Source organism: Triturus cristatus, chromosome 4_1 (assembly GCF_964204655.1).
Source record: "Triturus cristatus chromosome 4_1, aTriCri1.1, whole genome shotgun sequence".
Lineage (NCBI taxonomy): Eukaryota > Metazoa > Chordata > Amphibia > Caudata > Salamandridae > Triturus > Triturus cristatus.
The window spans coordinates 1037782280-1037808228 of record NC_140585.1 but is presented as its reverse complement, the minus strand read 5'-3'; the positions used below and the strand labels follow the sequence as shown (position 1 = coordinate 1037808228).

The 25949-nt window shown below is 44.4% G+C and overlaps 1 long non-coding RNA gene across 1 annotated transcript in view; it reads right to left on the bottom strand.

Moving 5' to 3' along the window:
• Positions 1 to 25949, bottom strand: part of LOC146856015 (uncharacterized) — a 230141-nt gene that overhangs the window by 129976 nt on the left and 74216 nt on the right. Inside the window, exon 2 of the long non-coding RNA XR_014980896.1 lies at positions 13664 to 13782. This is a non-coding gene — a long non-coding RNA (uncharacterized LOC146856015). The remainder of the gene's footprint in view (positions 1 to 13663; positions 13783 to 25949) is intronic.

The window sequence follows — 25949 nt, the reverse complement described above, 5'->3', positions numbered from 1 at the left end:
CCTCCGCCTTGCATCCAAGCATTGGCATAGCCAATAGGTCTCGCTTTTGGGACCTTATAAGTATTTAGTTAAGCAGCACATTATCCTTGGTGTAACAACACCAACTGTTGCATGGCTAAACACTTATAAGGTCCCAAAGGCGAGACCTATTGGCTATGCCAATGCTTGTTTTGCATTTGTCACCCAGAGTGGGACGGGTATGCAGAAACGTGGGTTCCGTGCTCTCCATGCCACTGGAGTCAAGTTATCCTGGCTGATGAGTGGTGAAAACCCGAAACCCGTCCTAGGATGCTTGTTTCCAGTCCAGGGAGGACCTGGCCTGGCATGTTGGGGTTGGACGGTTCCCATTGGGCACAGGGTCAAGACTGATTTGCATATTGCTGGGTTCAAACTGGAATGGCATCGTAAGCAAAGAAATGATGGATTTAGGCCCAGATCTCTGTACTGGGGTGAATGTATGACATGTTTCTGCATTCTGTCCATCAATTGTTGTTTTTGCATCTCCTGTAAACAAAACAACTTTGGCTTAAGGAGGCGAAGCTCTTCCTCAACTTATCAGAGTGTGGGAGTTGCTCTCAAGCCATTTACGTTCCAGCTGAGGCTATGAATATTCTGGTTACCTCAACCGCCATTCTCAATCACTGAAAAAAGTTGGATCTCTGCAAATGACAACATAAACAACAACCCATGTCAAAACTTTTCCATTTTGAATTTTCCCCTTTTGAACTATTTGCAATTCTCACGCAAGTCCAGTTTTCAATATAACAAAAACAATGTATCCCAAACGCCACCCCACCTTGCTACCCTAACCCCCCATCCTCCCCACCCAAAGCCTCCCTGAAACCCAAACCAATTCTGATCCTCCTATGGCAATCAGAATCCTGACCTCCATAACACTACCCACCCAACGTACAATCACAAAATAAACAGCGGAACACCAATCGACCACCAATCACCCTGACCCCCAAGGCTCCCCGCCCCTACTTTTAAAATAAAAAATTAAAAAATGCTAAAAGAAACTGGAGAAAAAAAGAAAAGCCCTCCCACCAAGAGAAGAAAACATGAGTAAAGAAGAAAGCCTGAATAGGTAGAGCCATCCCAATAAGAGAAGGAAAACAAAAACGACCTTGAAAAACAGTGGGACAGCAACAAAGACAAAAGAGCCAATGCCCGATACTGATCCTCAACAATTCATTTGTCCTTACCTGTCCCACAGCCCCAAGTTTTAACAAGCATTGAAAATGCAATAGGTCTCGCCCTCGTTTAAGTTAAAGCAATTGCTATTTGTAATTAGGTGGCTTTTTAGCTTTGCTTTCATTAGTGTTTTTCAAACTTTCATGTACATAGCATGCATATGTATGCATATATGTATATGTATATGTATGCATGCATTTATATAGATATGGAGATGTATATATATGTTTATATATGTATGCATGTATATATATATACATATTCACAGAAAAAAACATAGGTTTCAGGGGTGTTATAGTTAGCTTGACATTTTACACATACAAAACCATAGAAATTCCTCTGTTATAGTTAGTTCTGCTAACTATAACTCGCACGCCCGCAATGCACTGCTGATGATGTCACATATTACATCATTCATGACATGGTCAGTGACATCACTGATGACATCACTGATGACATCTCAAATGACATCACTGATGACATCATCCAGTGAATGCGGTTTAGTTTGACATTTAAATATGTATTATATATACACCAATCTGTATTGAAGATTGAGTGGATATATAACTGTCTGGATGGAGTATTTAGTAGCTGTCTGACTGCCTGTTTAAGTGAGTAATTAAAAGTGTCTCACTTATTACATGGATTAGTAACTAAACTATGTGAATGTGTGCATCACAGTCTCTGTTGTTGTATAACATGCTGCATCAGTTGGTCACTAACTACATGAGTGTGTATATTAGTTATTGATTAGTTGGGTGAGTATGTGTATGTGACACTGAGTTTGCGTGTGGTTGGATGGGGTGTGTGTAACTCTATGCATAGATGTGTGAATGGTTGATTTACTAGGTGTATAGGTTTAAGAGTGCATGTGGGAACAGTTGTTTGGGTGACTGAGTGTATTTATTTGTGTGTTGGTGAGCGAATATATGATTTAGTTGTACATCTTCAACAAAGTAAAAAAATAAAAGGCATTGTATGTGAGAGTTGGTGTATATAAATAAGTATATGTAAGAGTCAGTGATAGTAAGTATATGAATGAGTAAGTAGTAGAGAGTAGTAGAGAGTGAGTAGTAGAGATTAGTAGAGTGAGTAGTAGAGTAGTAGAGTAGTAGAGAGTGAGTAGAGTGTGAGTAGAGAGTAGTAGAGAGTGAGTAGTAGAGAGTAGTAGAGAATGAGTAGTAGAGAATGAGTAGTAGAGTGTAGTAGAGAGTAGTAGAGAGTGAAAAGTAGAAAGTAGTAGAGTCGTAGAGAGTGAGTAGTAGAGAGTAGTAGAGTGAGTAGTAGAGAGTGCGTAGTAGAGAGTACTAGAGAGTAGAAGAGAGAAGTAGAGAGTAAGTAGTAGAGAGTGAGTAGTAGAGTTTAGTAGAGAGTAGTAGAGAGTAGTAGAGAGAGTAGTAGATAGTGAGTAGTAGCGAGAGAGTAGTAGCGAGAGAGTAGTAGCGAGAGAGGAGTAGAGTGAATAGTAGAGAGAGTAGTAGAGAGTGAGTAGAGAGGAGAGAGTAGTAGATAGTAGAGTGAGTAGTAGAGAGTGAGTAGTAGAGAGTGAGTAGAGAGTAATAGAGAGTGGCATGGTGTGGAATATAGTGGTGAGTTGTGATATGATGTGTGTTGGTGGGATCTATGTGTGTAGTGTGTTTTGCTGGTGTGTATGTTGGTGGTATATGCAAGTTTACACCCCCCTAAAAAAACAATTGTAATGATATTAGTTATGTGCGTAGTGTGATGGTATTAGAGAGAAGAGGGGAGCAAAAGACAGAGAAAAGGGACAAAATCTGGGTATGAGAGAAAGTAGCAGGGAAACAGAAAGGGCAAGAAACGGGGGACTGAAAAGAGAGGAGAGAGGCAGAGGAACAAGAAGAAAGACAGCCCTAGGAGCTGTTCCTAGGCACGGGGTGGTTACGTGAGTTGCTCAGAATCACAGGCTGTTAAGTTGACGCAGACTGCCAGCTCCAAAGTAGGCGTCTCTGGCTGTTACGCCACACCTTCGACTCTCAGCCCTTGTTACCTACTCTGGTTGTTTGTCTCTTTCAGAAAAGGGCCATAGTTATGAGTCAGGCAGAGAGGAATTACTGTAGGATCATGAGTGGATCAGCATTAAAGCACCTGGTATTCCTAGTTGCTGGAACACTGGACCCCATTTTACAGGCAGTAATTCTACATAGTAAAATTGTAGGAGACTTTGGCTGCAAGAAGTCAAGCCTCGTCACCCGATTTGGTTTTTTTTTTCTGGTGGGGACGCATTCAGTTCTACCCCCTGTCCCACCTTCTATGCCCCTTTCCTTCCTAATCCCCACAGCCTCTCCCTCCATCCACACCCCACACAGACGCTCCCACACACATTGATCAGGTGGTAAATGTATGCGTCAAATTCTGCATCGTTTTGTGACCATAAATCCAGTTCCACATGGTAATTCCCCATTCCAACTGTTATTAAGAGGCAGGTGGAACAGGTTTACCTATGGAATTCTAATCCACCTGATAATGATTGGTGGGGCGTTCCAGCGTCTGATCTGATTTTACCAGGCACTAATTTTTCTCAGAGCAGGTGTGAATGTATGCCTTAAAACCCTTAAAACTGGGAATTCTGTGTGGCTTTACAACCAGGAAGTCCAGCTCCACAGACCAATTCCCCATTCCAATACATAATGTCATGGTACTGGTGCGATGTTACTGCACGGTAATTTAAATTTCACCTGCAGATTTACCCCCACGCCCTAAACAAGTACCGTGCAATTCCTAATCAGCCCCAACGAGTCAGAAATGCATCTCTTCCCATTTGCATCTGCTGATTAAGTTTGTTTTAATGTTTCCCTTAGCTTGAAGATGGTAGCTGCCTTGCACACAGCAGCAGCTCTCTGGTGCTTTTACATATTATTATTATTATTTGGAGTTTTATATCGCGCACGGTTACCCTTGAGCATCCCAGCGCTATCCAAAGACCAACCGAAGCTAACACGTGACACACTAGTCTGGGAAAAGATGAGTTTTTAATAATTTGCGGAAACGCCGAGTACTAATCTCAGCCCGCAAAACAAGTGGAAGCGAGTTCCACGCGAAGGCCGTGTTCACTGAGAACCTTCTCCCTCCAGTACGGGCTCGTCTTACTCTAGGAGACTGGAGGAGGAATTTATGATCCGAACGGAGGGCCCTTGCTGCTTTATAGGGTTGGATCATGTTCCTTAGGATAGCAGGACCCTTCCCCTGCAGACTCTTCTGTGCCATGCAAAGTGCTTTGAAGGTTACTCTTTTCCGCACTGGAAGCCAGTGAAGCGCCTTTAGTGCCGGTTTGGCGGACTGCCTTCTGGGAACGTTTGTCAGCAGTCTGGCCGCGGCATTTTGCACCTGCTGCAACTTCTTAAATGTAGATTCCGGCGCGCCCAAAAAGAGTACATTGCTGTAATCCAGCCTTGAGATGATGAGCCCCTGTATAAGCAATTTACAGGAGGTGTCAGGGAGGAGTGACAGAATCTTGCGGGCTGACCGGAGCATACCAAAACACACACCGGCGGTCTTTTTGGCGTGTGTTCTAAATGTCAGATCCGGCTCCAGCCACACCCCCAGGCTCTTGATCTCCTTCTTCGGGCTGGGAGGGACTCCCATGCAGTCAGGCCAACTACTGGGAGACAGAGCAAAAGACGTTTGGCCTAAGATCATGAGCTCCGTCTTTGAGCCATTCAGTTTAAGGGATGAAATCGACATCCACCTAAACACTTCCTCCAAGCAAGAATGAAGTACCGCAGGTTGCTTCTCTAATTGAGAGAGCCCAACCACCAACTGCGTGTCATCCGCGTAGCTAATGATGTTAAAGCCGAACGGAGACACCACATCCTCCAGGGGGGCCATATATACATTAAATAAGGTAGGGCTCAGCGACGAGCCCTGAGGGACCCCACACTGGAGGGCAAAGGGGGGAGACTTCTCATTTCCTTCCCACACTTCAAATGACCGTCCTCCTAAGAAGGAGGCAAGCCATCTCAAAGCCATCCATGTGACACCCAGCCCTTCCAACCGTTGGAGTAATACCTGGTGGTTTACGGTATCAAAAGCTGCACTCAGGTCCAGGAGGATCACTGCCACTGACCCTCCTGAATCCAGAATGCACCTGGCTTCCTCCACCACGGCCAGAAGGGCGGTGTCGGTACCCTGTCCAGGGCGGAATCCCGTCTGGGAATCCCGTAGCCGGCCATTGGTCTCCAAGAAATTAGATAGTTGATGGTTAACCAATCTTTCCGCAATCTTGCTCACACCCGGGAGCAGGGAAATCGGCCTAAAGTTAGCCAGATCAGTGGGGTCAAGGCTCGGCTTCTTCAGGAGGGCCTTGACGACCGCTCCTTTCCATCCAGGTGGCACCACTCCCTGTGACAGAGACAGATTAATCAGCTCGGTCACTGGGGCCACAATGGTAGACGCAGCCTGTTTTAAAAATCGCATACAAAGGGAAGAAGAAATGCAGTTGACATATGGAACTTTCAAATGTTTTTACCTTATGAGGTGTTCAGTTTTGCACGAAGCTATTGTCTTTCTCCCCTCACTTTCACACCCAAGGCTCATCTGTGAACGATTTAGGGCATAACGTCTCATCTCCAGCGTACCCGCTGCCTTCCTGACCTCCAGATTGATATTTGGACGAAGCCAATTAAAAGTTCCTCTCAATGTAAATATATATGCAGCTGGGAACAGGTGCTGGAATAAATTCTCAAAGATTTTCCTGGCAGTAACACAATTCTCACTTATTTAGGCGAAAACATATGTTTATTTCCGGTCCATAATTCATGCTTGTTTGTGCTTCATTATCACCTCCAAGACACGTCATATACGAGCTTCATGAATAACAAAAGCAAATAATTGTGCATTCATAATAAGACAGAGCCGCCTAAGAATGCGCCTCGTGTTTTGCTGGTAAAGTGTCATGATTGCTCTTTTAGTGAAACGCTCGCTGCTGATGTCGACGGTGATCTTGTTATCACGCGGGACCCTCTTAGTGATTAAATTGGGCAAATAATACAGCCTATTTGTATCCTTTCATAGCCTCAAAAGGGTGGTATAAAGTGTGATAAACAAACAGGCTTTTGTTTTCAGAGGGCAGCTATTGTTGTCTAATTCATGCTTGTCTGTGCTTCATTATCACCTCCAAGACACGTCATATACGAGCTTCATGAATAAGAAAAGCAAATAAATGTGCATTCTTAATAAGACAGACCCGCCTAAGAATGCTCTACCGGAAGCCTGTGAACCTCTTCTGGGCAACAATTGAAACGACTGCAGAACTAAGACCTCCGGTAATACGACCAAATGTGGTTAAGACCTCAATTGGATTCTGTACTTCAGACCACAAGGGACATGACGCCCTGTGTAACAGACACCTGGGGTAGCGCTTCTGCTTTGGATTAACAGAATGGGAGGATTAGGGTTTTTTGACTGGGTGGATGTTTAGAAGACGTTTGTGAGAGCTTCCCGCAGCTCGCCTTCTCGCAGAACAACCGTGCTGATACAGAGAGTACAGGTACAAAGCAAGAAAGGGATTAGGCTGCAGCCGGAAGATGGCAATCACGCGACATCTAGTTCCAGGTCAGCAGCAAGGAGGAAGTCTGCAACCCGGAATAAAAACACAGCCGATACCAAGCAGGTACGAATAGAGGGGGCAAGTGCAGGCGAGCCAAAGGGAGAACAGAAGGTATAAAAGAGAACATGCAGAAAGGTTTTTTTTTTTACCGAGACAGAAATAAGTGATGCAGGTGACGGGGCTATAGCAAAGAGGTCTGTTCCAGTATTAAGAAAAGAAGCAGGAAATTCAGCGCTGGAACATTAGTGCCACTGCCGGATGTAAAAGACATGGTGACGTCACATGCAGAATACATCTAAGGGAGTTCGGCCGGGCTGGCGCGCAGTGCACGCGCGCGCGCGCATGGCAGCGTGCTTTTACTTTAAGCACTCCGTGTTTAAAGTGAAAGCACGCGTATTTATCAAGATGGCGGCAGGCTGTCCACTGTCCTTACATGCACACGCATGCTGTTAGGTTTGGACAAATGGCGAGAGCAGCCATCTTTGTCCATCCCTGCGCGTGCATGTAAGGCTTTGAAGAATCGATTGCAAAATGTCTCTCTGAAGAGAGCAGCGCATGCGATACTTTTCGCCAGGCGAGACGTAAAAAGGTACTGAACATTAAGCAGATCCTGACAAAAATGAAATTGCCCCTACTAAGAGAGTCTCAATTTGGCAGGTTCCACAACAGATACCCAACCTGCTGAAAGTCGTTATAAAGTCTCTGAGCTTCCACCTACATTTCACCGTCACATGGCAGAAACCCGAATGAACAAAGAACTCCACCTCACCTGATGTAACAGGGTTAAGGGGATAGGCGAGTTAATCAATCATTTGCCGAAACATATAGCTGCCCTCATAAATCAGAACAGCTCTAGGATATTGTGTAGCTTGCCCTTGTTTGACTTTCAGAAAAGGAAAGTGTGTGCCTTTGCACTTGACTGCCAATTCCTCAATCGTTTAATTATGGGAACGCCTGTCTGAATGGATTAACTATATAACCTCTGGCATCGTCCCCCTTCCTGACCTTCTGGAATGACAAACACCTGTGGATAATTTCAACACATTCAATTTTCCATGTCCGCCATCTTGTATGCCATGTCCTCAAACTTAATTTCATGCTCCACGACAAAGCCCAGAGTGTGTTGGTCCATAGACTGAAATTGGATCGAACAGATTCAATATCCTTCAGCCTACACTGAAGTGTGTCCATATTCTTTGAAATCTTATGCAAAACTACCTGTGTTTGGAAGTGGGCTGTTTTTAAGGAGAGTGAATCCTTCTTATGCTCCTCCCTGTGAGTCAGCAAAAGCTCTTAGATGGATGCCAACGTAGGTGAATGGACACAACTGCCCTGAATGGGTTGGGCAACAGATAGCCTTTCACAAGCAGTTGTCAGGTCAGATGCATGTGCCACAAGCTCTGGGTTAGAAAAGAGCCCAGACTACCTGCCCTTTATGCTATCTTCATGCAGGCTGGTGTCCAGCTGAGGAGTGTTTGTGGGTGTAAGATCTGTGCCCTCCGAGCCTCACAGGAGATCATCTACCTCTTCATCACTTCCGACGTCACCCACCAGAAGGGTGTCTAGGTTGGACATACTTACATTTTTTTAGCTTGGATGCCCCCCAAGACGGGCATTGATAACCTCTCCTTTAATCCATTGTCTCTATCTTCTTGTAGAGCTCTGTGGTCCCTGGGAGTCCTCATTAGTTACTAAATTCTGTATTTTGGGGACATTGAAGCTGCAAATGATCAGAGCTAGAGCTTATCCAGAACCTGAGCCAGAGCCCAAACCCGAGAACACCTCTGGAGGGGGGTCTTCCCCCTCACCCTCTGAAAAGTGAGAAAATGCTTGAGAGTGTCTTGTGAGTCAAGAGCTATCAAATGGTTTTCCAAAGAATCTGGATCCACACAGGAGAGGGCAGAGGCAGTAGCTGGTATAGCCAGGGCATCTAGAACATCTCCTAGACCACTCGGCGGAGTCGTGAGCCCGACTTCTTGGATAAACGGAATGACCCTCTTTTCAAATCCCCTGAATCGCTGAGAGGTACCGCCCAAACTGATAATTCTTCAGTTCCAAAACTTGTGAGGCCTCTGCCCGTCTAACCTCACCTATGGGTACCTTAAAAACAAATCCAGTAGAGTTTTTTGTATAACTATTGGGGCTGTGTGAGGGGCTGCATGGACAACCTCATCCAATATAGATATGGCACCACTATCCGGTAGCTCGGACGCAGAGGTGCTGAGGGCCGGTGAACAAGATGAAGGTAAATAAAGCAAAGAGAAGCCACTCTCTAGACACCCAGCTCTTTTATGGTGTACAAGAGATCCATGGCTGCAGTCCAACATGGACCCCACTTTAAAGTTGCCTGCACTGTCAACTTACCCTGCCCTCACAACATTACCAGTCATGACAATTTCAACTGACCCTGCATTTGCAATCTGCTCCATCCTACCCTTCACCAGCAGCAGCCGTACCATCTATCTCAACACCCTTCACCACGACGACTGGGGTTCTGGGTGCAGACTGCCTCCGAGATACAAGTGATGCAGACAGTTTTAATACCGAGGGCTCTATTCGCTTTTTGAGCTCTTTGGGCGTTATATACATCACAGGCAAATTGAGCTCCTTAGTCTCAGTGGGCTGCGTTGATTCTGAGGGTTCGACAGACACCCGAGGTCGGATCTGCTAGTTGGCCCTTCAATCTTGGATGGCAACCAACCTTTTACATCTGAACGTTGATAAAATTAAAATTGTGATGTTATGCAACAAATTAGTTTGGTCAGATGATTTTTGCCCTTCATTTCTGGCAACGTTCCCCCTTCCCAGTGCCAGTGGCAAAGAAACTGTGGATCTGCTATGACCCAAACCTATTTCAACTCTCAGATCTCCCAAAAATAGACATTCTGTTTTCTGGTCCTTAACTCTCTCTGAAAATGCTTGTTCTCTCTATCTCAGGACAAGTGGACAAGGGTTATCAACTTTATCATTTTATCTCAATGGGAATATGGCAATACCCTGACTTTCAAATCCCTGGGTAGCAGATGATACAAAACATTGCTTCATGACTTGTGGCTAGGTTTCAGAAATTCTGTCACTTGTCCGAGGGCTTCCATGCCCTACATTGGCTTCTGGATAAACAGCACACCCAGTTGAAGGTCCTCTGCCTGGTTCATCGGCCCTATCGTCTCAAGAGTTCCAAACTCCTGTTTTCCCTAATTTCTCTCTGTCATCTAGGAAGACTCCACAGATCAGGATCCCTCTTGCTACTTTATGTCCCTCGCTTGCATAACGCCCCGTGCTTTAAAAGGAAATATAGAAGTGCGTGTACTCACTAGTTAGAGTACCTGTTTGCTCCCGATATGTGCAGGTACTCTCCAAATAAAAGTAATGCAGAAGTGCTGAGAAGTGCAGGTAATCTCCCTTTCAAATTAAAGAAGTGTAGGTACTCAGTAGTGGATAGTACCTGCCCATTTAAAGCACTTATAAGGCCCAATCAAGGAGACAATCCTTGGGACTAAGCTCTGGAACGAGCTTCCCCTCGAATTTAGCCTGACCACCTATCATCAGATGTTTTATAGAAAGGTAAAAACGTTCCTATTTCTTTGAGGCTCCTCATGACTCCCCCACCCCTTCTCCTGTTCTGATGAGATTGCACGTTTTCACTGTTTTGTGCGTCACTGTTTGAGTTTGTCCCCCGCCCATGTGTCTCTCTGCAGTTCTAGTGCTAGGATGCCTGCGGATGTCAGTTTGCTCTCGACAAATACATATAAAAATAAATGAACAAATAAATAAAAGTATTGCATTTCTGCTGAGAAGTGCTGTTATTTTACTGTTGAAATAAAAGTAATGTAGGTGCTACACACCGGACAGCCCGTGTTCATTTAAATCACTACATACATTATTTATCTATAGTATTCTCAGTTTTCATAATTACCTTTCTGCTCGATATCGCATGCTTGAAATCGTTGACTGTCTACGTTTTCTTTGAAACGATTTGGTAAAACCGGGAACCACAGAGAAACTGATAGACATATATAATGCCTTGCTGGTTGGGTTCTTAGCACCAAGAATACCAGACGGGGGCTAGCTGTGACACTCCCCTACTGGGAAAGAGTGCTCAACTAAACGAGGAAGGCTGTTTCATAATACCATAACTTTGCGTCCTTGCTGCACTTGATAAGGAGCCCCGAAGCTGGTGGGGTTGATTAACAGGAAAACACAAACGCATGAAATAAATACAGCTATACTTTTTGTAGTGGAGGGTGGTAAGCGCATTACAAATCTGTGCAAATAAGCTATGCTAGTCTCTGACGTCGATGGCCAAAACAGGCAAAATGAGATAAGGATTTAGGATCCTGGTGGTCTCATGAAGAATGTTCCACGGTAAGCGTCCTCTCCAAATCAGTATCACGCAGTAAGTAGAGATGGAGGATGACTGATGAAAAAGTGTCACTCCTTTCAGCCTCTCTATATCTTTGGGTGAGTAGGTGGGAGAAGCGAAAAAGTGCGTGAGTGGAAGAATACTAGTTTGCAGCTTTCCTCTTCAGGGATTGGATGGGTGGATGCGTCGTGACGAACTCTGACCTTTATCTCTATAACTTTCGATAAAATTGAGCTTTTTTTTATTGCATGGATGGTTCCGCGCGTACAGTACACGACACTGTTAAATAGTTAAGATTTACATATCATGTCATCATTGTTATATTTTAACAGACGCATGGTCTCCTAATATAGCAGTTATACATAAAATTGCTCTCATAGTGAGCACAGAGGACATCAATACCTCTTGAATGATAATGGCTCTGATCAAAGATGGAAAGGTAAAAAAGCATTACACTCTGGCCAAACCGTAAAACGCTTATCTGCTTTAAAAAGCGGATTTTTTTTTGGTGCTTTTCATGAATAATAAAACTAACTGCGCTGTTCGTGACATAAGCTTGTGGGCGAACGTGTGTCCTACTTCAAATACCAAACGCTAACTCAAGATTTTGACGAACATTCGACGAGGATTTAATGTAAAGGTGTTCTTGGAAGCAGAACTTTTTGGGCAGAAAATGACAAAAAAAAAAAACTCACGATCGGGACTCCGGTGAATATTCAAATAATGTTAGACCAATCTTATTCACAAACCCACTTCTTTCGTATGTGCTGTTGTCTTTCGAATTTTGTCAAACTACTCATCAGAAAAAGATACATTTTGATCAATTTTTGGGGGAGCCGGTGCATTTCCTTGCAGTCTTCTGAGCACACCACCTGTCGTCTTTCCAACACTGTTGTGAGTTGCCTTTTGAAAGCGTAGGACCAAAAAACGACCCCGCTTGCAACTGAGTTGGGGTGTGTTAAAAAAAGGCCGTCAAGACAACTTGTTAGGATGCAACCTCTGAGTCCTTGGAGTCTGACAGGCACCCGCCTGAGTGAAAAGGCAGACAGTGTTAACAACTGCAGCCCCAGCCCAGACTTGACGGGCAGCTCCCGGGGTGCTGTGTCTTATCGCAGCCATCAACTGGCGGCTAGAGTTCCCAGACGCAGCAGGTTGCGGCAGACAAAACGACCCTGTTTACTTTCTCAATAGGCTGCAAACAATTGCAATGTGCCTGTTGTTTACCTAGAGCCAGCGAGCTGATGTGTGGGTTTAAAAACTGATGGCATATCTGAGTAAATACCCCACTTATCATGGGGCTGCTAAGTGCTGCAATACACTTAACTGCCCTGGCCACCAGTGGCCCATTCAAGCAGCAGAGAGCCCCTCCAGCCCGTTCAGACTCAGATTGACGGGGACGCTAAAGCCGTTCCATTAACTGTTTCTGCATGGAAATCTTTACTTTTTTTTTTACTGTTTTGTAGGAAAAATACAGATCTACGGCTCATATATTTGAAGCAACTACTGACTTACTCATTGCCAGATCGATAACCTCTTTGAATAGTGAGCCCTGCAGGGTCTTCGGTCAGCATTAATAAGATGCCGACTAATGGAGTACAGGCCAACAACTGTAAAGCAGCTTCGAGGATTCATAAACATTAATAACCATACATGAAGCGCATGCACTAAATGTAATGTACCCTAGATACTAATAAATAGCATTTTTTCCCAACCCCATCTTTTTGAAGTCACAGGAAAGTTGAAATAACCTGCTTAAACATCGGTCCCAGCTTTACTAAAAGCCGGGCAATGTAATGATGCATGGACATTTGCTGTACTGCATTGAGGGGACTGTAAAGAATTGCATAGCGCAATGTTTACAACGAGGCGCAGAAATGTCATAGCTTGCTGCTGCACAAAAAATAACATTCTAGAGTGATGCTAAGCATCGAGCCGTGGCACAAAACGGAGAGCAGCAGAGGTACGCCCTCCAGTACACAAAACGGTACTTCCATGACAATTACACATTATTTGTGGGATTATCATTAAATATTCCATTTGACCAATGTTTAAACATAGTTTCATTAGAAGCTAGGACTTAATGCAAAGCCAGGTCATGCTATTTTAGTAGAACTGGGTTTGCATAAAGTTCGAATGATGTTTGTGCAGTTCCTGTCACGTCGCCCTCCCTTGTTTGTCAGGGGTCTAGTAGTGTCAATTTTTAAAAAAAAATATCAAACAAGCACCCAATGAGATCTCATTTCTACTAATTTGTGATTATTGAAACTTTTTTTGTACCCAGATAATTTTAAACAAGCAAGAAAAAAATACACAGTTTTAACCAGGAGTCAGTCAAAAATGCTCAATACAAGAGGAGCTATCTATAATAAATTCTATTGATTAATTATAAAAAAAAATATTTTTTATCATTTTACAAAGGCAATGACAAAAAGTTGCACCAAAACATGACAAAAATATTGGATATCAGATATAAAAGCTAAAAAAGTTGTTAAAACATCATTAGACTCCCAAAGCTATCCAATAACAAGGTTGATACTCACAGCAATTTACATATAGTAGTTCAATCGATGAGTACATGTCAAGGTGTCGTTCCACTCAGTCAGTTTTCTGGGACCAACACCAGGACCATAGTGCTAACCCAGACAATTTTATGTCACTGCTGGAAAACAAATTCAAAGAATTAATTTATAAAGCCTCATTGCCCCATTACACCAACAAAAAGTGGAATCTCACCTCACTGAATCAATTTCAGAATGTATCTAAATCTCATAGGTCGGAGTCATGTAGGATACTCAAAAGGTGAAGTCTAAAATTCATTTTCAAATCAACATCCCCATCTCTTAACATTCCATTTATTATTTAAATTAATAGGTTTATTACCTCAATATCGCCAAAAGAGGCACTAGATAAGGGTGTCCTCTGTCGCCGCTTATCTTCGCGCTCACTATGGAGCAACTAATATACCACTGAAAATGTAATCCAGAGATTAAAGGGATGGGGGTATATGGTGAACAGTATAAGCTAGCGCTCTTCGTGGATGACACTGCCCTGCCACATCCTACTGAGTTGCAACAATTTGAAGAGGCCTCTGGCTTTCGTAATAACTATGCAAAGTCTACAGGCCCAGGAGTGGCAGACCTCACTGGAGTGTCTCGTCGTTTATTGACAGCATCAGGTTTCTTGTAAAATGCCTCTTCCCTGCATTACCTGGGAATCATGCTCAGGAATTCCACCCGCACTTTATATGCTAATGATATCCCGACTGTGCTAAAAGCGCTTTTCAAAGATTTATTTAGATGTCGGGAGGCTCTAGATCTCATGGCTCAGCTGCATTAATGACATTAAAATGAACTACCTCCCCCAATTACCTTATGCCACTTCCACTACCCCTACAGATACCATTGAGACCATACTCCAAACTCAGAAACAGCAACTCCAGTTTGTATGGCACAATTCCACACCAAGAGTACGAAGGAAGAATCTTGACAGGCGCATGGTGGGAGGGGGCTTGGGGTTTCCCCATATAGAATATCACATTCACGCCTCCGACTCCAGTCTGTCTTGGCTTGGCACTGTCTACCCTACACTAAACCCTGCGTGCTCATTGAGTAGGGTTGTTCCTCCACCCCCTTAAACTGATTCATGCGAATGAGATCCTGGGTTGGTTTTTTAGCCCCACACAAGCCCCTCTATGCTACTGCCATCCTCCTGAGGCAGTGAGACAAAATCAACTGGAGTTAGGCTGCTACAATGTACCCTTTCTCACTCTCCCCCCCATCATGCAGAATCCAGCGTTTCCCATCGAGCATGATGAATACCACTTTTCAAGATTAGTGAGTGGCAGTGGCCCCGCTACTGGGTAACCTGTATTGAGGCAGACATGCATGTAGACAACTCATCCAGCTATCTAACGCAGACTAATTCCACCTCACCCAACTCCTTCACTGGGCAAACACAGAAACAGTCAAGGAAAAGGGAAGCAATGCCAAAACACCCCTTGAGCAATTGGTTACCTAGGGTTACCTGAAGAAGGGTATTACTCATTTATATACAGTTCTTTGTGGCCTTTCACAGCCACATAACCACATATATCAGTCACGTTGGGAGCGTGACCTCAGGACATCAAAACCAGATGAGACCTGACAGTGACTTTGAACATGGGCAGCTGGGACATCAATTTGCCTTCAAACAAGTCTAACCCCTACAAACTACTCACCAGATGGTAATTTACTGCAGTATGCATACGTGATATGACAGGGGTTACTTACCTTTGCTGGAGGGGTTGTGGGGAGTGGTGCATCTATTTCCATATGTGGTGGCAGTGTGCACTGGTAAAATGGTTCTGGAGTGAGGTGCTTCAACAGATCCACCTGATTTGCTTGGCGGTTCTGCCACTGGAGCCACTGCTGCTTCTGTTGGACAGGGAGGGGGAAGACTCGGTCTACCCCAACATGACTCCTAGGGGCAGTGGTACTTAACTTCTTGTTTTTGGCAGCGCCTCACAATAGCCCACGTTTGGAAGAACTACCTTCCTCCGGGCCTTACACTGTGGTGGACCAAGATGTGGCACATTTATGCAATGGAATAGCTGACTGCTCTACGTAATGATAGGATGTTTAGCCTGAAAGGATTTGGCTACAATTGAAAAGTTATGTCAAAAGGGACATGAACCGATTAAAAAAACACGTACGATTACTCCCACATTTAGGATTTCCCACCGTTACCTTAGTTCACGGCTGGGTTATTTTTTGTGGAAGTGTCCTGGGAGATTGGTAGCCTGGTTTCCGGTCCTGGTCCGCCACGGCAAGTGCCGTTTGTGCAGAGGGCGTATTCCTTTGGCCTCTGATTTTCCCTCACTTCCGGGGCAGGCAGGCCCTTCCGGGCGGTGCGCGGGCTAGTCTTCCCGCTGCACACCCTACTTAGCCTGATGCCAGAGTGGACGCATGCAGCCGGCGCGCTAAAGGCAAGCCTGTCTGCGCCCGCCCGTGCCTGGACCACGGCCAGCGCCGGAACCCCTGCACGTTTTCCCCTCGAGGCAAGCGTTATCACTAAATACTCCTGAGATTAACTACTCAGGCTAAAAAAAGCTGATATAATCGCTTGCTGACCTCTACTAGAACTCCAGAGTGATTCTAAGCAGTGTCAGTACTGTAAACTGTATCTGAGCATCAACCAAAGTTAAGACTATATTCCCCCAGCACAAACTATCACACAAAATAACCACAAAGGTATTCCAAGCTATACTGATCAACACACGGTCACTACCAAACACAACACAGAGGTTGCAAAAATGGTGGGCGCACATAGGCTTGATATGGCATTTGTTACAGAAACTTGGGCAGATGAGTCTTCTGACCCTGACCTTGCCTTAACAATTCCAGAAGGATATTTGATCACTAGAGCCGACGGAGCGAAAAGGGTGGGGGTGGGGGTGGGGGGACTAGCAACCATATTTAGAGATATCTTGCAAGTTCCTGGAAGCCCCCCCTGACTGTGAAACGCTATCGTTTCTGATCTTGCTAAGTAATAACTATACACTAAAAGGCATTCTTTTATACAGGCCTACTAGGGCAAGAACCTTTTTTTTTAAATGCTATCAGCCCCTCTTAGAACCCAGTCTAGACGCGTCCAATTTTACAATATTAGGAGACTTCAATTATCACTTAGAAAAACAGGTAGATCATTATACAGCCTCACTAGGTGATATGATGGCTAGCTTCTCCCCGACACAAATCGTCAAGCACGATACTCATGTCGCAGGGCATACCCTAGATGGCATTTTTACGTCAAATCCATTATTTAAAGTCTCAGAAGTGAAACCTGTCCCATGGTCAGACCATAAAGCCATAATGTTTAAATTAAGTACTGATCAGCACATTGCAAGATCCGCAAGTCCACCAGTTTCAGTCACCCATCGGGACTGGGCCAATATCAACCCCCTCACTCTACAAGCATCCTTACTCCGCACAAAACCAGACCTCACAACCAACACCAACTCCTCTGTTCATAGGCTATCCACGTGAATCAAAACAGCAGTAGATCTCCTAGTCCCTACAAAGAGTTTCCTTTATAGGTGGAAAAACCCATTAGAACCATGGTTCTCTGATAAACTAAGAGCTCAAAAACAAACCTGTAGAAGGGCTGAAAGAAAGTGGAGAGCAAGCTATGACCCTATAGAAAAAAACGAAGTATGCACAATCGTTGGCAGACTATAAGAAACTGATTTTAGAAGAAAAAAGTAACTTCTCATCAAAAATCCTTCAGGCAAGTAATTCTAGCAGGGAGCTCTTCTCAACAGTAAACAAGCATTGGCATAGCCAATAGGTCTTGCTTTTGGGACCTTATAAGTGTTTAGCCATGCAACAGTTGATGTTGTTGCACCAAGGATATTGTGCTGCTGAGAGAGGCAGGCAGGGAGAGGTGACGGCTTTACATGTTTCCCCTGTTCAGGTAGACACTAGGTTGTCTCTCTTCAGGGTGTAGACACCTTATGAAGCAAGGAGTGGGACAAGGATGACACGGCACCTGATGAGCTACAGTAAAGCGCCATTTTCATAGATGATCTTAAGAAATTTAAACACATCTTACCAGGTTTCTTTTTAGGCAGCAAGGAAAATATTTGCGGATTGCAGCTTCTAAATTAAAAAAACAAACAAAAAACAACAACATGTTTTGCCATATGCGGGCAGATATAGAGAGCGGGCACAAATAAATACAGCCAAACACCGCGTGTATTCTCCCACACAGCAGTCTACATGCGCGAGGTTGGCTTATTAAGAATTTGCTGTGACAGCACCTCACAAGTGCTTGACGGAGCTTAAGGGTGACACTGGCTGTTCACCTTCTGCTGCTTGCTTCTGGAAGATACTGCAGGTGTAGCAGAGAATGGGCTCACACGTGCTGCCTGCGACATGCAACACGCCTGTCACATGTCAGAGAGCCTGAAACGACACTCATGTGATCCCATGTCTGGTGTCAGATGTTCAGCTACTTCTGCTCACTGCGCTGTGAACTTTGGTTTTTGCATTTTCCATTAGATATGAAGGAGTACATCAGAACGATTACACATCAGAATGCCAGCTGATGCAAATTAAAAATCCTGGAGCGTGAAACAAACGTGACACATTTTGCAATGGGGACTTTGAGAGCTCGAACGGATCCAGGGTAGGATTAAATAATTGTTTCACAGAGAGACCGAAAAATGTTAAACATAGTTATGCTACCAATATTCCCTTATTTGGCATAAGATATCTCCCATTGTAAATAGAGAAACAGTAGAAAGATGAAAAGTCAAGGATTCAAGCATGCGATATTCGAGTTGCACACAGATGTCAGCCGCAGCTGCTCAACCCACTCTGAAGCCTCATTCCATTTACGACAGTGTCTATCCACAGTGTCTATCCACAGGAGTAAAGGGTCTGTGAAACCCAGAGGTGGAGATGCCCGTGTGTATTACCATGAGAAAAGCTTTGCCCCTTCTTACAAAGACAAGCTCCCTCCCACCCTCCAAAATGCACCACAGCTGCTCGCACCTAACAATGACACTGGAAATAAGCTACGAGGGACGGTACTTTTCAGGGGACATTGCTGCGTGCGCATCCCTCGCGTGCTTAGCACGTCATCGCGATCGCGGTGAGACGTGCGAAGCACGCGAGGGATGCGCGTGTAGCAATGATTGGAGAGGCGCTTGTGCACGTAACCGCAAGTTGGTGGCCGGCGGGTAGCACTTTGAAAAGCCCCTTACTAAAGTCGGGCAAGCAGAGTATGCACTGCTCTAGGCTCGACCTAAAAAATTAGCGAAACTACCAGCTATACATTGGATAGAAAGCAGTGCTGAATTCTGCAATATACTGGGACAGTCATTCAAGAATAAAGTTGAGAGGGTGTATAAATCCTTTAGGGACAGTGCGGAGTCCTTCCCTAAGAACAATACAGCATTTACAGATCCTATTTCCGCCAATTCATCTCCCCCCTCCCACATTAGAATAGATCATTCAGGTGGTAAAAAACATCTAAATCAAGGGCTCCAGCGGACTCCTGTCCTCCCAAAGTATTGCACCGGATTCCGGAAATATTAAGTGAACAATTAGGGTTAGTTTTCAATGAGGTAATTCAGTCTGGCATTTTTCCAGATGTCTGGAAAATAGCCTCAATCAAAACCGAATCTTGACCCTAATGATCCCAGCAGTTATCTACCTATCCAGACTCCCATTTTCGGCCAAGGTGCTGTAGAAAATACTAAATGCACAGCTTACTGCATTTATTCCCATAAGGAACCTTCTAGATCCCTGACAGTACGGGTTCCGGGAGAGGCATGGAACTGAGACAGCTCTGGTCATGGCTGCAGAGGAACTAAGGGCAATACTAGATACAGGGGGGCAAGACCGCCTTGATTTTGTTAGATCTATCGGCGGCCTTCGAAACGGTGAACCATGAAATATTAGCCAGTAGGCTATCTGAGCTGGGGATCAGAGATACCACCATCACGCTATTGTCATCTTTTCTTGCCGATAGGACCTTTTCAGTAGAATTTGGAGCCTTTTCCTCCGAGCCTTTTAAATGTACTTGCGGTGTGCCACTGGGCTCGTCTTGGAGTCCCACACTCTTCAATGTATATGTGGCCCCTCTGGCTTCAATCAGGCAGTTTGGGTTCTCAGTCGTCTCTTGCGCTGACGACACCCAGTTGGTGGGGTCAGTCTCAAGAAATGTGGATGAGACAGCTGACCGTTTAAACTGCTGCATGACACAGGTTAACCTGTGGATGCAGTCCAACTGCCTAAAATTGAACAGCGCAAAGACTGAGGTCTTGCTGCTGGGCTCTGATTCAGCTTTCTGGTTACCTAGATGGTGGCCAGCCAGTGTGGGCAACTGCCCAGCCCCAGTGCCGAAAGTCAAACATTTAGGATTCATCTTTGACGATAAACTGACATTCAATAGTCAGATCAACACCGTCTCCGCAACCGTTTGGTTCATCCTAAAAATGATCAGGAAAATCCGTCCATTTATCCCATCCGATGCCCTAAAAACACTGGTAACTGCATCAGCCCTGTCCAGGTTGGACTATGGCAACGCCCTGTACATGGGGATCCAATCTCAGCATCTACAAAAGTTGCAGCGCATTCAAAATACGGCAGCCAGATTAGTATCGGATATCCCCAGGTTCAAGCCAGTCTCCCCCGGTTTAAGAGCCCTCCACTGGCTCCCGGTGGACAAGAGGATTACGTTTAAATCCCAGTGTCTTGCCTTTAAAGCACTACATGGCGCAGGGCCTCAATTCCTGAGGGCTCACTTGAAAGGGAATGTGCCGTCTAGAAGTCTAAGATCCGAAGACAGTAAACTTCTGCAAACACTCAGGTTCAAGAAAGCACGCCGGGGCGGAAAAAGCTTCCTGCTAGGGACAGTCAAGACATGGAACCTACTCCTGATCACCATAAAGAGCAGCCCTACGCTTCTGTCTTTTAGAAAGGTGCTGAAAACCTGGCTCTTTTTCAATTTCCACAATTTGCACACTACTCCAGCAACCTTATTTGGCCCACCTTTCTGTAGAACCAGGACGCCCCAGGGCATTCCTGCGCTTTACAAATGCACTAATCAAATCAAATCAAACTACTGCAACCAGCATGCCAGACATACTTCAGCATGCTCGCCTGGGAGGACATTCATCTTTAAATGGCACGACAAACTAAGGGTCTGATGAACGTTGCTGGCTTGTGCTAGATAATATGTATATACAATATGCTGATACATATGTTTGCGAACATTGCACCTCATTTTCGATCAATTATAAAATGTATTCATTGATGGTGCACCAAACTTGTCAAAATTTTATGCTGTATTCACCCAGGATTCCCTTATAAAAACCCAAAAATTAAGTGTTTAAGAAAAATAGATTTATAAACAAATAAAGTCTGTTTCAAGATTACAACTCCCATTGTATTTAACATTTCAACAAGAAACACTGTCAAACAACAGCATTTAATTACTATGCCGCCATGGTCACACCACCAAACATATTGCTCAAAAAACACTCGTTTAATTGTGTGTGGAAAGCTACAAGTAAGCTATCATCCTTGTCATAAGATGTTTTTGAGGGTCCAATCATTCTTTGACAACTTTTTTTTGTTTTTATATGGGATGTGTAATATATGTTATGTGTTGGTGCAACTTTTGTCTTCTGTGAAATGAAATAAAACTATATATTCCTGATAACTAACAAACTGAATTAGTTATTGATATCTCCCTCTATTTTTTTTTTAGAATTCTTAATTTATTCACGGTTATGACGGTGCATTGTTTTCTTGCTTGCTACAAATTAACTGGGTAGCAAAAGTTTTAATAATCACAAAAAATAAAAGTGAGACCCTCTGAAGGTGCTGTTTTTGACATAAATGTGTCTACACAACCCAGCCGGTATAATGGATGATACCTCTGTTGTCATTGTATCAATTTGTTTTGCGAAAAATACATTTTCTGAATTAAAGTTGATGGACGCTGCCATTTGAGCAGGTTTATATCTCATTGTGCCAGCACGAAAAACTAGTACATCTAAATATGGAAGTCAACCCTGTGACTGCAGTGTTGCATACAGATAACCACAGCAGGTGCGTCAACCCAAATAGACTAGTTAGTATGTAATTAATTATGTTGTACGCTCTGCTAAGAAGTCATGTTTTACGTTTAAAGGATTGCCTAATAAACTCATAAACTGAGGTTTTATGGAGAGAAAAGCTCTTTCAATGATTCTGATTTTCTTGCATATAAGTGGATTGCAGCAGCATTCTTTTGTGGAAACACAGTGGTAAAGCCATAAAGTCTCACTTTTCCAATACTCTCAGCTGACAGCCTTTTACTTTCACAATGCTGGCTGCTTTAAAAAAATATGCTGGCACTGACAAAGGCATTAGTGTCAGCTGGGCATATGTCAACATGAAAATATATATTTTTTTATTATACTAGCAGGATCGAAGCTGTAATGCGTTCGTTCACATCTAACATGACTTTCATCTTGAAACAGTCGCTTCTCTAGATGAGATTTGTAGAAGGGGCACACAAGGGGCCACAGATAAAATTGGTGGGGTATCAACTACAACAGGCAGTCATGAAGACTGTGTGCATTTGTGTGTAATATTTTATATATAAGCCACGCTATTCAGAAAATCCACTGCAGGGTACTCGATTCTACACCCGGCCAGAAGCCATCCCACCAAATTTCGCTGGAGCATACCATTCAGCAAATTTTTCAGAGCTAAAAGGAACTGTAACTCTGAAACTAGGTACCATGAGACCGAGAAACAAATGACTGAGAGGTTTCTAGCGAGGGACTACCCACGGAAAGATTTGAAAACAGCTAGGAGGGCAGACAGCATTTCTAGGGCACAGGCCCTCTGCCGCCCCCGAAAATCAAGCGTGAAGAAATGATTGAACCGATTAGTTTCATAACAAAATATACGAACCAGGTTGGAAAGCTAAGAGGAATCCTAAAAAACAGATGGGGTATGTTTTTTATTTTTGTTTATAAATCTTCTCATTAAACATATTCAGATAATTTTACACATTTCACATAGTCAAAAGAAAGGGTATATATCCGTATTTCCCGAGGATTATACAAATCCCACCACTGTCAAATACATTAATTTTTACGCATCACTGTCCAACAAGCTCTCAATTAAGAGGGGGGAGGGTAGAAGAGGCGGGGTACAAATATTTCCTCTATATGCATTCCATGTTTCCCATATTTGTATCCATTTTTTTGGGCATCCCCTTGATAAATACACTGTTTTTCCCTGAACATGCACCAGTCCATGTCTGTTTTCCATGCACTCAGTGTTGGAGTTTCCTGTGAGCCCCATAGCCTGGCAATATTTATTTTGGCAGCCATCTGGCCCAGCGTCACCCATATTTTCTCTTTGCTGCCTAGATCCGCCGGTTACCAAATATTTAGCAAGCAGCGTTTGGCCTCTAGGGCTAGCTTCTGTCCCAGGGTGTCTTCCATACTGCGGTGTATTTCTATCCAATATCTATTAACATAGTTGCACCCCCATAGAACGTTAAGGAATGTACCTTCATTTCCACATCCTCGCCCACAGCCAGAGTCCTCCTTGTAGCCCATTTTGACCAGCGCTGGCCCGAGTAGTAAATTCTATTTAATATTTATAATTGCACCAATTTGAGCCTGGACGAAATCACAATCCCCCTGGGTGAGGCCAACGCCTCCATCCTGTCTTCGTCATCCAGGTCCCCCAGATCCATCTCCCATTTCCTGCGGAGCTCGGCAAGGGGGTCGGGAGTTTGATTAATCAGTTTACGATAGGTCAGTGATATTGCCTTTATGGGCATAAATTTGTCCAGTAGTCTATCTTCTAACCGCGAGGCCTCCGAGAGAGCCCCCCCCGCCGGAATATTTGTTTGTAAGGCGTGTCACACTTGCAAGTATCTGAATCTTTCTGAGTTTGCAACTCATATTCTAGATGCAGTTGAATTTTTTTTACTACCCCCCCCTTCCAAAAGTCCCCCACCCGGGACAGTCCAATGGTATCCCAATTGTCGAATCCTTTTGATTTTCTTAAGTTACCCAGCCTTTCCGAATCACACAGAGGGGTGGCCTGTGTGAGTTTCTTGGCCCACCCCAGACTTTTGTGAATGGTATGCCATATCTGAACCGAGTGCGATGTTGGTCCCGTTAATTGGAATTTGCTATGTCTGGCGTAGAGGGCCCGGGTATAGGATCCCCCAGGCAAAAGCCACCTGTCCATTCTATACCCCGGATCATCTTGAGGTTGGAATATACCTTGATTGATGGCAGCCACTGGGTGGGCCAGTAGTACTTCTTGATGTCTGGGAGCCCTATCCCCCTGTCATATCATCCCCTTACCAATTTTGCAAATGCTATTCGGGGTGTACCGCCCATCCAGAGCAATACACTTTGTGTGCTTTCTATGGCCGAGAAATAAAATGTGGGGACAGGATTGGGTGAGCTGTGCAGGACATACAAAATGTGAGGCAGGGACATCATGTTGAACAGTGCTGCTCTACCTAGAAGCGAAAGCAGAAGAGCCTTTCCAGTGGTCTACGTCCCGTCGCAGTCTTTGCAGCGGTGGTAGGAGATTATGTTCATAGTATAACTTGGGATCTCTGAGATGTATATTGCAAGATATTTAAACCCTCCTGTGGCCTCTGCCACTTTACAGTCCCTGGGGAGGGACAGAACTCGTCCCCTCAACACAAATATCAGTGATTTGGCCCAGTTGATAGTGTAACCCGAGTATTTGCCGAAATGTGTAAATATGTTAAGAGCTCTATGTATCGAGGTCCTTGGCAACGTCAAATTAACAGTATGTCATCGGCATGAAGGGAGATGCGATCCTCCCACTCTTCCAACCATCACAAGCCTCTGATGATGGGATCCCTACGGATCCAAGCCGCAAGAGGCTCAAGTGCAAAGAGTAGTGGGGACAGAAGACAACCCTGCCTTGTCCCCCGTCGCAGGATAAAAGTCTCTGATTTTTATTGTTTACAACTACTTGCGCCAGCGGATTGGAATACAGGAGTTTTATCCAACTAACAAAGTTGGGGCCAAACCCCAATTTTTCTAACACTGCAAATAAGTATGTCCATTCGATTGTGTCAAGTGCAATGGTGGCGTCCAAAGACACCACCACCGCATCTTCTCTCTGTGTATCTACAAGTCCCATTACCCTATGAAGGCAGCGGAGGTTAAGTGATGTGTTTCTAGAGGGCATGAAGCCCGACCAGTTTAGATATCACACCCACCAGACAAGAGGCCAACAATTTTGCCAAAATCTTGGCTTCTGCATTCAATAATGAGATGGATCTATACGAGGAGCGTGTATTTTTGGGCTTGCCATCTTTATGTATGACTACCAGCTTGACCAGTTGCTGGCCTGGGGGAAGTTGATCCGCTTCACGACTTTCCATATATACAAGGCTATGAGATACGGGGCGACAGCGTCAGGTTTTAGCTTGTAAAGTTCTATCAGAAGACCATTGGGACCCATCGCCTTCCCAGATTGCAAACTCCTTATGGCTTGTATCACCTCTTCTTTGGTGAGATCATTTTCCAGCACTTCCCTATCTTCTTCCGTTAAGGATGGAAGTATCATGTCTGATTATAGGGCCATTGAGTCTGCCTTAGGAAGAGTGGTATGCGAGTCATATAATTGCCTGGGTGTCCGTGTGTGGGCCTCTTGTCTCTGTTATTAGTTCCGTAACTAGACAGTTTGCATAGTCTCTTTTGTCAAGCCATGCCAACAATTTCCCTGCTGTCACCCTGTTCCTATATTCTCACAGGTTCATCTCTGCTTAGTGTTTTTTGTCATATCCATTACCACCCCTTTGTATTCTTCCCTCTTTAATTTGAGGAGGTGCTCTGCTTTCCGCTCCTCAGGTCCCAACTGCCTCCCTTCCATTTGCTGAATTTCTTCTTCTAACCTAATCAGTTCTGCGTTTTTTTCCTTTCTAGCACCAGCTATCTGTGAAATCGCCTGCCCCTGAATATCTGCTTTAAATGCCTCCCAGAGTATTTGGGCAGATCCAACTGATCCCTCGTTGTCCTGAAAGTAATGTTCTATTGCGTGTGTCACTTTTTCTTTGATAGTAGGGATACTAAGGCGCCAGGGATTTATTAGTGCTATTCTTCCCACCTGACCCTCTCCCACCCCCTCTGTATCCATACCGGGACATGATCTGAAATACCTTGGGCCAGATGTCTTATTTCTTTAATGTGTCCCACTTGGTCTGCTGGGGTGAGTATATAATCAATTCGGGAGAGGCTACCATGGGCCCCAGAGTGAAACATGAATTGAGTCT